The sequence below is a fragment of the Camelus ferus genome, chromosome 15 (assembly GCF_009834535.1).
Source record: "Camelus ferus isolate YT-003-E chromosome 15, BCGSAC_Cfer_1.0, whole genome shotgun sequence".
Lineage (NCBI taxonomy): Eukaryota > Metazoa > Chordata > Mammalia > Artiodactyla > Camelidae > Camelus > Camelus ferus.
In genome coordinates this window covers 33,361,495-33,374,512 of record NC_045710.1, presented here as the reverse complement: position 1 = coordinate 33,374,512, position 13,018 = coordinate 33,361,495, and the positions used below count along the sequence as shown (strand labels likewise).

Here is a 13,018-nt window from a genome sequence, read left to right as displayed (position 1 = left end):
GCTTTCACAAAGGAATCTGCTGATGTGGATGGTGGGGTGCTGGGCAGGGCACAAGTGGGAGGGCTCAGGGCTCAGGAGGGGACACTTGCTACACTAAGCAAGTGGACGACTGGTGACTTGGGTTGATCTATGTGCCATGGAGAAGTAAAGGGTTATGGGCAGTGAGTCGTTTTGTGACCCTTGCTCAGGTGGGGCCCATGCACCTAAAGCCGGAGAAGTAGCCAGCTGTGCAGACAGCAGGGTAGGGGGAGCGGGGCAGATGGGAAGGCTGTTCTGAGCAGAGGGAACCACAGTGTGAGGCACCAGGCAGAGAAAGCTCCACTGGGCTGAAGAGCAGAGAAGTCAGTGGGGCTTGAATAAGTGAGTGAAGGTGAGAGAGAAGGGACTGAGCCAGATCTTGTGAGGCTTGTGGGCAGCATTTAAGGAATCTGAATTTATTCTGCCTACAGTGGGAAGCCATTGAGGGCTTGTTAGCATGGAAGGGATGTGACCTCATTTTACCATGTCCTTACTTCTCTGTTAGGTCCCCAGCACAGCACTTGTCCCTCTCCTTTGCTCAAAAGAAACCACACAGACCCCATGGAAATAGGAAAGCAAACACCCAGCCTTCATTAGCTCAGACCAATGGACAGGTCCCTTTAGAGGCAAGACTCATTTTTTCCTGAAAAGCCCCTTGTAAATAGCATTTGGGGCCACTGGCATCCCCTTTCCTTACAGAAAGTACCATTAACTCCACCTTTGTCTTCAGTATCGGAACTGCTAACATTCAGTTATTCCACTTTCCACCCTAAGTTGGGGACAAACACACACACACTGTTTATGGAAATCACCAGATCTAAGCACTCCCACTGGCCGGTCTCCTTACCAGAGACCCTCCCCTGCCATCAGAATTGGTAAACCTGGGCTTACCTCCCCCTCCCAACTTTTTGTGCCATTACCATATGTACAGAATCTTTTGGTTTTCTCTTAGCTTCTTAGAGCACGCCCATTTTTCTGGACCACTCAAGTCACACCTCTTCCTGACTCCTGCCTTCTGGAAGCTTTCCCTACTGGGCTGTAGAATCCTTGGACTTGTCACACCCCTGGACTCAGCCCATTGGTTTGTTTTCCATGCTTTGGAGTTTGGATTTGCATCTCTGGAGGGGTAGCTGCCCCCTTGCCTGTGACTTCCCAGACTTTTCTCACCTTGCGTCATGGGGGTTACCTGATTCCCAAAGGGCAGAAGGACTGGGGACAGGGTACTGGCTCTGGACCCATAACCCTGGGAAGATCTGGTAAGCAGGAATGGCACTGGGTTTATCTTGAATGAATGAATGAATCCTGGCTCTGTGGAGTTGTGGTCTGGCCTTTGTCTGATTCCTTTGGCTGTTGTGAGACCCTGCAAGTCACCTCTCCTTCTGTTGTATGCCCGGGAGTACCTTGATTTTTCACGTAATGGTATCACTTGGTCTTTGTAACCTTCATTTTTAATGCCTGCAAATTATTGCACCCCATATGTTTTATAATGTATTTAACTATTCAAACAGTAATTAGCAGAACATCTGGTGCATAGTAAGTGTTAAGCAAAATACTCCCCGTGGTCATTTTTTCATACATTTTCCATGTCACAAAAAATTCTTGGAAGTCACCATTTTAAACAACTGGACAGTATGATATTGCTCTTTTATACCCTAATCTATTCAACTTCATTATATATTTCATTAGTTTCAATAACAAGACAGCAAATTGTGTACCTCAACCTTTGCCCAGTTTGGATTACTCCCCTAGGCAAGCATTCTAGAACTGGAATTAATGGGTTAAAGAGTATGTGGATTTTTAAAAGACTCTTTAATACACATGTCAGATTGCTTTGACAGAAAAGATTTAAAGGAAGCTTAAACATAGTTTTCAGACTGCAGTGAGGCTGTGCAATCTTGGACTGTTTTTTCATTCTCCCTTCCTTTCTTTCTTTACCAAGCCCTTAAATTGTAGCATTTGGAGTCATACCCTTTAGGGTTCTAGACTTTTGAGACGGTCCCTTGGTGTGAAAGGGACCAGCTCCAGGGAGAAGGAGGAGAGAGAGAGAACTGGTTTGAATGTCGCACGCCCTGACTGTCTTAGTAATTGTACCACGGTTGGCAGATGCGGCAGCGGTCACGTGACCTGAGTATGACCTCATAGCTCCGGGCTCCCACTCCCATTCCCACCCCCTTAGCCTGGGCTCGGGCAGCCTGGAGCGGATTTGGCGGCGGTGGCAGGACGGGAAGGGCATTTCCATCACCTCTACTTGACAAGCTACTTAAAGGAGACCTAGGGATTTAGGAAATTTCCTTGGCTCCGTGGGCAAAGAAGGGACACGCTAGGAAGCCCAGACTTCTGTAATCACCGGCCAGCGAGAAAATTTAACTGCGCGACCAGCTAGTATTTGCTGAATGCAGCTGGGTGCCCAGTTCTGGCTGCAGGCCAGGCTCGGTGCCAGACGCTGTACAAATTTAATCTTGCTTAATTCTTTTTACCCATCTCTTACTGCTGAGGAAAGAGATTTGGAGACACAGATGAGAAAACTTATGGCTTCGCTGGGGAGTGAAGACTAGCCCAAAGCAACAGAAAAGTGGAGGAAGCAGTGGGCACCCCGCGTGTACACGGGGTATTAGATCGCGGCCTGCCAGGCTGGGGCTGGGTGGGCAGGGGCACTGCCGGCCTAAAAGCTTCTAGAAAGTAATAGTTGAGGTGGGATGCAAAAAAAAAAAAAAAAAAAGCAGAACATTTCTCATACGGGCCTGACAGGGCATGTGTAGTGGAGAGAATGGGGTTTTGGAGGAAAGCTGAAAATAAGACAAGCAAGAAAAGAAAAAAGATGAGAAAAGTATTGATAGGATGAAGGGGGAGCTCCCTGGCCCAGTTTCCCACCAATCCAGCAGCAGTGAGAGTTAACCGCCCCCACCCTCCTTCCCAGGCTTTGAGGATGCCCTTAGGACCCTCCAGACTTCGGGAATCTTCAAAGCTGCTGATTTTGCATTCATTCTAGGCCTCTCCCCTTGCAGGCAAGAGCCAGTCTCCATGACCCTGGTGCTCTAAATGTTTTTCTTGTAGACTCCAAAAATGTTTTTTGAAAGTCTGTGTACCCCTTTGCACATTTTTAGGAGCAAATATTCAAAAATTTTCCATAGCTTAAATAGTTCCATAGGGTGTACTTTCTGATGCATGCAAATATTGACATTTAAAGATAAAACTGTTAGAACACTCTGAAAAATGTTTCTAAATGAAATACTATAGTGATTGGATACCCACTGTCATCCTTTTTAAAAATACATGGAGTTCTCCCTGAACAGTTGGAAAAATTTTGTTTCTTTTTTTTCTCCTTGAATTTATATTTCCTTCTATTTCCCCTACAGAATTTTATCCTAATACATTATTATGATTGAATATCTTATATGCATTACCCTATCATAATTCCCTCCAACAAAGTTATGTGTATAAAATGAATTTATTTTTAAGATTTCTTGTGACCATAGATTCTAAATGTTAGAGAATATTTTGTCTGGATTTGTACCATGACAACTGAATACACAATCAATCAAAACAAATACTGTTAGAAAATTTAATAGCTACTAAGGAAGCATAAAAACTAAAGCTTAATTGGAAATGCATCTCTTAATGAGATAAAGCTTTTTTTCCACTCCAATTAGTTTATATATCCATGGATGAATATTACACATTGCTAGAAGGGGTCAGGGTTCAGAATTAATTCTATCTGTTTTTCTTTTTTTTTTAATAGATGCAAGAGCTGAGCTCAGAAACCTTTTCACATACTTAAGTACAAAGGAATGTAAGGAGTTTTGATAGAGCAATATCACTCAGTTTTATAAACTCCTTTTGAGTTATATGCCAAGGGTCATATGGGTAGATTATTAAAAAATCTATCAGCTGACAACTAGAATAGATTCTCCTTCACTTTGAATGAAAGCGGAGAATTGGAAGTTAGTTGATTTGCCCAGTCATTACTCACTCCTTTTCCCAACATGGATACTGGGATTTAGACTATCCCTTCATTACATCATTCCTTTTCCCCCAAGCCAATGTACCATGGGAAGATTTGGGATGGGTAAGAAGTGTGTTTTTCTTTTGGAAAGTGGGAGATGGGTGATCATGCAAGGGAAGCAGGAGGGAGAACCAGCAACATCCTTTGTCCGTGTGCTCAGATAGGACACCTGTATGACGGAGAGCTTGTGGAAGTCGAGGACTTGCCCTGTGAGGCTCTTAAAATGATGCATGCCAAAATATGTACCCTTTGGAGGGTCTTCTTGTATCGTCACGAGCACCTGTACCTTAGTTTGTGCTGGTCTGTTCCTGGATGGATGAACAAACAATGGGAAGGTGATGGGGCGAGGCAGTCCTGTCCCTGCAGGTTCTGATGTGCTCTTTGTAGGGGGAGAGGTACACTGAGCAGAAGTAACCTCCCCAAGGAGTGACCACCTCTCTGTAGGGTCTTTCCATGGAGTGGGGCGGAAGTAACAGTGACCTGAGTCCCAGCACACTGGCTGCTGCCTGTCTCAGATCCAGACTCTTCTCTCAGAGTTTTCCTTCTCCTTTTGGTTCCACCTACTTTGAGCTCTTGAAAGACCGTCCCTTGTCATTCTTCCATGGGGCCCCTGCAGAGCAGGGGGTGCCCCCCACAGACAAGTCAGAGCAGAGAGGAGCAGAGTCTGGCCCGAGAAAGCTGGAGTCCCCATCAGACCCTGATAGAGGGTCAGCTACTTCCCAGGGGTGCTCATTCGTGGGGTCTTGGCTGGCCCAGGTGGCCCCTTTGTCATTAGCAAAAAGCCCCCTTTGGGCAGATACAGCACCATGAGCCCATGAGGCGTGGAGCAGAGGATCCCTTTGTACTTAGAGAAATTCTCCCCTTCCTTCAGGCTGACACAGCATCCCAGAGCTAAGGGGTGTGGCTTGGCCAGGGGAGGGTGGGCTGCATTTCAGCCCCTACTTGTTCCCTGGGCTGGGCACTTTTGGCATTGCACAAGCGCACAACCACGTGGGGCAAGCTGCTTTTTCTAGCCTCTGTCTCTGAGCACACTGTCTCCCCTATCTGGAATGCTGTCCTTCTAGCTAGGTCAGCCAAACCCTACCCATCCTTTGAGGCCCAGTACAGGTGCCACCTTCTCCTCCAGAACTGGGTCCACGATCATCTCCCCCTCATCGGGCTTCCTGCAGTCTATAGATATTAATTACACTGGAAATGATGAGGGAAGGACATATTTATACTAGAGCAGCGGTTTTCAACTGGGGGCAATTTTGACCCCCACGGGACATTTGGCGATGTTTGGAGATTTTGTTGTTGTTGTCACAAGTGGGACAGGAAGCCTGTTACTGGCATCTAAGTGGGCAGAGGCCAGTGATGCTGTTAAATATCCTACGATGCACAGGACAGTTTCCCCTCCACCCACCCAAGCAAAGAATAATGTGGCCCAAAGTGTCAAGGGTGCCAAGGAGAAACTCCGGACGAGATGATCTCTAGTCTTGAAAATGCTTTGTGTCACACACCAAGTTATATTGTGGAGTTTTTATATTGTGCTTTAATGACTTCAGTGTCAGTGTTATTTTGCAACCAGATGGTGATTTCCTAGAAGACAGAGACCATGTGTCTTGCAGGTCTCTACCCCAAGGGCGCTAGCACAGGACTCCCAGAGTTTTTGGCCATCAGGAATATAACAACGAAGGATGAAGAGATACTCTCTGGCCTGCCCCAGCCCTGCTCACAGACATTTCTCATGAGCTTCTGCTAGAATTCCTTGCCAATTGAACTCTATTACATTATATCCAAAATCAATAATAACAACAAAACTAGAAGACAAGAGAGCCAGACACGGACTTCCTTAGGATGGCTCAGAGAAGCACTCAGTCTCCAGCCTGCACCCCACTGCATGCCTAAGCCGTGGGCTCAGCTGAGATGTTGAGAGAAATCATTAAACTTCAAGGTTGTGGGCAGCCATGTTTCTCTTTAGCCTGGAGCGAGGAATCTAGGAACTGTGTTTTGCAAATCCCCAAATGCAGCCTGGGCAAACGCCACACCAGCACTCATTAGAAAGAAAACCTCTGATTGATTTTTCTCTTAAAAGCATCTCCCAGCAGGTCACATCTTTATATCTGTGGGGCTCCAGAGCAAGAGGACACATGGAGGTCCACAAACCACATGTTTACATATCTTACAACAATAAAGCAAGCTAACAAATTGTTAAATGTTCTAGCTTCCTATCTTGAAAAAAATATCTTCATGATGACCTAGAAGGTCAAGTTTGAATTGAGAATTCTCAGATTACTTGGGTCACCATGCTGGGACATGGTGGTTGTGGGGAGAGCTGGTCCCAGGCCCCCCTTGACCCTGCACTCACCACCCATGACCTATCCCCTTCTCCATCACTTCTAGCTCTGCCTCACCCTTTGAGGGGCCTGATGTGGGCATCGAGCCAAGTTCCAGTTGCACCTCTGTGTGCTCCCCTCCAATGTAGTCTACTGTGCAGAGGATGGACCTGGGGATGAGGCCTGCAGGCTCTAGAAACAGTTTTGGGACTTTCTGGGCAAGGAGTTCCTGGGCCTGGGTATCCCTGGGGTTATGGTCTGGGAAGGCGGCGTGAGTGTGGTGGGCACGTCCACTTGACCCAAGAGACTTCCTCCTCCTTGTGGGGAGGGGTGAGACCAAATGAGAAAGTAGACCCTCTCAAAGTGCTGGCCCAGAGCGAGGTCCCTCTTGTTGGGTCTAAGGGCGGACTGCCTCCCAGAGTCACAGCAGCTACACCGTGTGCCCTGGGCCTCCTGGTGGTCAGCCCCTGTGCTTGTCTCTGCCATATGCAGTCTAGGCAGGAACCTCAAGAGACATTGTTTTTGGTAACAGCTTTATTGAGATATAATCCATATACCATTACCCATTTACCCAATTAGATGGCTTTTAGTATTTTCAGGTTGTGCAACCATCACCACAGTTAATTTTAGAACATTTCATCACCCGAAAGAAAACTACACCCTTAGCTGTCACCCCCAATCCTTCTGTTCCTCCAGCCCTAAGCAACCACTTATCTACTTTTTGTCTTTATAGATTTGCATATTCTGGGCAGTTCAAACAAATGGAATTATAAAAGATGTTATCCTTTGTGATTGGCTTCTTTCACTGAGCAGGTTTTCGAGGTTCATCCACGTGGTAGCATGTATGAGTACTTCATTTCTTTTTATTGCCAAATAATATTCCATTGTATGGCTATCCTGTGTGGTAGTCATCCACCCACCAGTGGGACACTTGGGTTGCTTCCAGACCTTTCCTGGTCTTTTCATGGAGCCTCTTGTGGGTCCAGCGCTCTGTATGTTGGTGGTGCACAGACCAGGCTTCCCACTGGGCATCCCCTCTCAGCGCAGCCCCGCCACCATTTCCCTTGGCACTGACATCAGTATCGCAACCCCTCACGATACCAGAGCAGGGCTGTTTTCCCTCAGAAAGTGGAGAAATGGCTCCCTTTCCACATGTGTGCCCCTAATAGCGCCACTCGCCCTCATGTCTCCAACCTCCCTTGTCTAGGTTTACCCCCATGGCTTCTCCACAGGACAGGCAGGCAACAGATGCCAAACCTCCTCCATTAGCTATTGTTGAGTCCACGTTCCAATTCATACAGTCCTCTTCTCCTTAGCCAAATGGGAAAGCCCTTGCATGATTCAAAACTCTTGGTTCCAAGTGACAGGAACCCAATTTAAATCAAGGTTAATAGCAGCTAAAAAGCTTAGGGATGTCTCTTATTTCAGGTGGATCCAGAGGCTCCAATCACACCAACAAGGACTCTCTCTCGCCTTCTCCTCCCTCCCTCTCCTTCCCTATTTGTCTCTTCTCATCTTTTCTTGGTTCTGCTTTTCTCCATATCAACTTTATTCTCAGGTTGGCCTTACCCTAGTGAAAAAAGATGGCAACCAGCAGCTCTGGACCCTATTCTGTCTGCTTAGTACCCAGTAGAAAGAGAGTTCATCTTTCCCAGGAGTTCCAGCAGAAGTCCTAGGTCTGAGACACACTGGTCAGGCTTGGGTCATGGGTCCACACAAGAACCAATCACTTTGGCCAGGAGATGGAATGCTCTGATTGGCTAGGTCTGGGTCTTGGGCCCACCCTTGATTGGAAGTCAGCCCTCTTGAACCACCCGGACAAAAACTAATGAAGAGGGACTTCCCCCAAAGAAAACCAAGGGGAAACGAATGCTGGACACACAGAGCAGATGTCCCTGGAATCATCCTATGAACTGGCCTGTCTGGGGTCTGCCCTACACATTCAGTTATGCCTGAATCCTAGTAGTGGACATTCCTGAAGCATAGATCCCTGCTACATGTGATCAATTAATTTCTTATGAGATTCTAGAAGTTCATATCCAAGATATTACTGTTTCTAGGGAGGGTTTATAACTGAACATAAACAAATCCTTAGTCCAAGTAATTTTGCCCTAACAGTAGTAGTATAGGCTTTATAGCAGGACAGTGAAGAAAATATTTTTTGAACTCAGGAGGCCTTTTGGAGAACCAGATGCACAGTAAGCAGGTGCCCATCCAGACCACCCACGTATAGATCCTTGGTGTAATTTCATACTATTTTATCCACACTAGGGATGAGTGGGGACAGGAGGGCAGGTGTCAGAGGGCCCAAGGAGTCATAGACAAAGTGCCTGGGTGGAGAGGAGAGAGCTGGTTGTAGGCAGCAGCACAACACAGCTCTTCTCCGAGATCCCCCCTCACTCTTTCTCCCCCTTTGCTTATTCCTTTGTCGCCATGGCAACTGATGATGCTTCCTCATCCTCTCCCCCTCTCTAGTTGGCTCTGGTCCCTAGGCCCCATCACTCTGTCTGACCAACTTCACAGAGCTATTGTCAGACTCTCTTCTCATCACTCAGTGGGGGCACCCAGCTTTAACCCCACCCTCAACACATTCTCTTGCCTCACTTCCCCTACTTCTAGTCCCCGACCTCGTCCCTTCTTTAGTCCTAATCAAGCTCAAGCCAAATTCCCATCTTCCTTCAAGAAGTTGTATGGAAATTAGATTTTTACCACTCTAACATGATTTGAAATGCATTAAAAGATCTGTCTTGAAACACCTCAAGGTGAGGCAATTTGTGAAGGGAAGAAGCATCCTTTACTGCTGCTTCTGTGCTTAAATGCGGTGCTAGAGTGAATCACCTTCTATTTTTGTAACTAGCAGTGTTTTCTGTTTAAAGATATCCCCCAGCATGTCACTGAGTGAAACGGAGACTTAATCATAAGGGAAAATCACATCTCAAGTTCAAAGATTGTGAGCTAGTGGGTCCACAGACTTTTGTTAGGTCCACAGACCTAACTGTAACCAACAGTCACAGATCAGCAGGTATCACATAAAAAGACTGGACTCCTGGCTGCCCTTGAACAACTAGACATGGGGCCTCACATGGTGAAAATGGGAGGGAGGGAGGGAGTGGGGGCTGCCTCTTTCACACTGGCTCTTCCTTTCCTGTTAGCTACGGTTGACTGAAGAAAAATGCACAACCTAAAAGTTGAGAATTATGTTTTATTGGGTGGATTTTTCTCAGGACTTCAAGCCCAGGAGACAGCCTCTCAGATACCTCTAAGAGACTGCTCCAAAGAGGTAAGGGAGGAGCCAAGATATATAGGAAATTTTGCAAGAAAAACCAGGTAGTCGAAACATCCAAAGATTGCTGTTAATTAAAGTAAACCAGGTATTGCAAGTGAAGGAATTTAGTGCTTTTCTAAGTATCGGAAGATGCAAGAGTCTGGGCTCATTGAAATCATTCCTTTGATGTGCGCCTAGCTATCTAGGGCCGGTATTCTGTTCTGTCCCATCCTGAGTCCCCTCCAGGTGCACTGTTGGGGGTGGCTGCAGCGGCTGAGGGCCTGGCAGCAGCAGCTTTTGTCTTCATCCCGAGTTCCCTTAGGGCTCGTCGTCGTTGGGGTGGGGGCTGTAGCGGTTTGATGGCTGCAACATCCTTTGTTTACTGATACAGCAGGCAACATTTTTCATTCACACTACCCCTAGCCAGCTCTCCTCTTTTACCTGCCCCACCTGGGTCCTCCCAGCATCCCAGTTTTCGACTCCCACCCTAGCTGATCTGTTCCGAGACTCAGGATGGTCCAGTAGTGTGTGGTTTGCTTAGGGAAGCCATCTGGAGTTCCACCGCAGTTAACCTGACATCTGCGAGCACGTAGGTTCTCTACCCTTCTCTGTGCTTCCAGAGCCTTCCACTCAAAACCCATTGTTTTCTAGGATCCCATTCCAGCTTGGATACCAGGGGGGCTTTGTGTATGTGAGGATACAGAAGTTGTCCAGAAGTGAAAGTCAGTGAGAGTGAACTGTAAGATTTCTCCCTGGGTCCCACCACCTCCCTCTTCTTTCATAGACTTGCCATGGTATCCTTTTCTTCAGGGCGAAAGCCAAGCATGGCTGATTCAAGAGGGAAGACTCCCCACCGCAACTCCAGGCAAGTTGCAGACCCACTCACATGACTTGATGGACCCTGTAGAAGATGCTGGGTATGGTCCAGAAGAAGCTCTCCAGGGCTTTGAGTATGGATCTCCCGCTTGCCAAGAAAATGGCCGATGTGTGGATTGTCTGGGCCAGTGAGTGAGGACTTACATCCTTGTCCACCTCAGAGACATTTCTGTCCACAGCCTTTGGTGGGAGGAAATGAGAGAACGTGTGGAATATAAAGGTAGGTTTTTAAATCGAACCCCTTTGAACCTGCTACCCCTAGGTGTACACCTGCAGACACAGCGGGCCACACAGTACTATTTGAAATAGAGTTAACACTTCTCTTCACATTTATCAGAGCAGCTCTGAATCTTCATTCACAAATCCAAATAAATGAGACGTATATTTCTTTGCTTTCCTTAAATCTACTTTCAGCTCCATGCTACAGCTGGTCTCAGCCACCTTCTAGATGAGTAAGCTCAGACAACTCCTGAACCTCTGAGTCTCTTTTTTCTCATCTGCAAAGTGAGGGTGGTTAGAGCAGTCCCCCAGGTGGCCCTGGGACGAGGGGATGACGTGCAGTGTGTTGGACAGGGGCAGAAAGTACCGCAGGTACTGGGTCAGTGTGCACTATCTTCTCCCCTCGCCAGGAAGCCAAGAAGGCTTGAGAGCAGAAACCTTTCTCCAGTCTGTCTGCTGCGTCCTTTTGTTCATTGGCTTGTTCATTCATTTGTTCCTCAAGTACTGATTAAACGCCATTGGTAGGTGGTCCCTGCAGCTGCCCAATAGCTGCTCCGACATCTCGGGGCTAAAGCCAGAGCTGGGTACTGGGAGGAGAGCGGCTCATTGGTAGAGAATGGCTGGCACCAGCCCTGCCTGGGGAGGAGAGAAGCTCCCCCCCTACGTTGGCCCCTAACCAAGGGTTGCCTTGCTCAGCGCTTCCGCCCCCGTGGCTGTCTTCCAAGGCCCACTTTCTGCCCCAGGACCCTACAAAGACTCCTTTGATGAAAAGTTTGAGGCAAAGTGACTGTGTCATTTGATACAAATGAGGCTCATGGGGGTAAAAAGTGTAGCTTTATTCTCCTATTTGGGGATTTTCTGGCACAAAGGAAAATGATCAGCTGAATGGGGCTAGGGGCGGAAGCCAGGAGGGTGGGGAAAGGCCAAGAGTTGGAGAACTTGAGACTTCTGTTAGCTCTGGGATGAGCGGCTGCAAGTCCGGGGCGTGACCCGCACACTAAAAGGTGCTTCCCACCCAGCCCGACTCTGCTCCCAGAGCAGGTGGGTGTGCGAGGGGCCCTGTCCTGCCACGGAGGGGGCCTTCCTTCCTGCCAGACCGCCAGACACATGGTGGGCCTGCTTCCATGGTCCCCACCCCCTTTCAACATGCACAGCACCTGCTCCCCTTCTCCCACTGATGGGGTGCCAAGGACCTCCAGGGAGAGATTTGAGAGGACCCACAAAAGCCCCTCACCCCAGAGGGTCTCCTGAATCCACCTCTAGGGCTGGCTCCATGGGTGCACCGCTGCGGGACTGGCACTGGGCCCCACGCTCCGGGGACCCTGCACTCAGAGGGACCCCGCACTTTGTTTCAGGCTCTGCCATCACCACCTTAAAATTCTCAATAGTTCTTGGGCAAGGGACCCTTGCATTGTCCTTTTGCACTAAGCCCCATGTTCTCCAGCGGACCCTCTCCCCTCCCCCCAGGTTCTTCAGGTCAGGCCTGCGATCTGTGCACATTCTTTGCTCCTCTCTTACTAACACCTCTCATTTGTAGGGCCCTGTGTTTCCCGTGGGCCTGCATATCACACTCACCTGTCTCCACGGGCCCCCAACTCATTGACTTGTGGGGCATTTGTGTGGGGATTTGTCTCATGACCCCAGGTCCTTTGATGCCACCCCTTTGTTCTTTTTAAGAAAATTTTTTGTTTATTTTTTATTGAAGTGTAGTTGATTTACAATGTTAGTTTCAGGTGTACAGCAAAGCAATTCAGTTATACATATACAGACATATGCCACCCTTTGTTCTTAGGAACAAAAATGCCCACCTCCTGACACCACCTGGGATCCCCTCCTTAAGTGTAGGCAATTTGCAAGTCCAAAGCGGATCCTCTGTTTTGCTCTTAAGAGCCGGCCAAGCCCTCTGAGGGTGCTTAATAAATGCTGAGTAATGAACCTGCAGCTGCTGCTCCTTTGGCTAATTAAATCTAAATAACTTACAGACTTTAAATTATGCAACAAGGCTTGGCCAAAACGGCTTAAAAATGCGGGATCCCTAGCTTTTCTGCTGTGCCCTGTGGAAAAAAAATCCTATCTTTTAATCATGCTTAACCTTCCTGAAAGAACAGTGGCAACCTTTGAATAATGAATGAATGTATATTAGCAAGATTTTTGCCCCAAGCTACACACATTGGAGCCAGATTATAAAAGGGACAGAGGCAGAGCCTGGCCTGGGGGGATTCCGGAAGTTTCTGGTGAGTCACAGAGCGCTGGGAGAAATCATTTGGTAGCTCAGAAGCCCAGAGCAAGGACTACTGAAGAGCACAGAGGGAGGGGGGCGGC

The 13,018-nt window shown here is 47.8% G+C and overlaps 1 protein-coding gene across 8 annotated transcripts in view; it reads left to right on the top strand.

Moving 5' to 3' along the window:
• The window catches only part of ATP6V1E2 (ATPase H+ transporting V1 subunit E2), a 125,283-nt gene that overhangs the window by 26,922 nt on the left and 85,343 nt on the right, over positions 1–13,018 (top strand). For 2 of the 8 annotated variants that reach the window (XR_004326302.1, XR_004326303.1), the window contains exon 4: positions 10,412–10,697. The exons of the other annotated variants lie outside the window; for them this stretch is intronic. The gene's annotated coding sequence lies outside the window, so the exon portion shown is untranslated. The remainder of the gene's footprint in view (positions 1–10,411; positions 10,698–13,018) is intronic. 8 annotated transcript variants of the gene reach the window in all.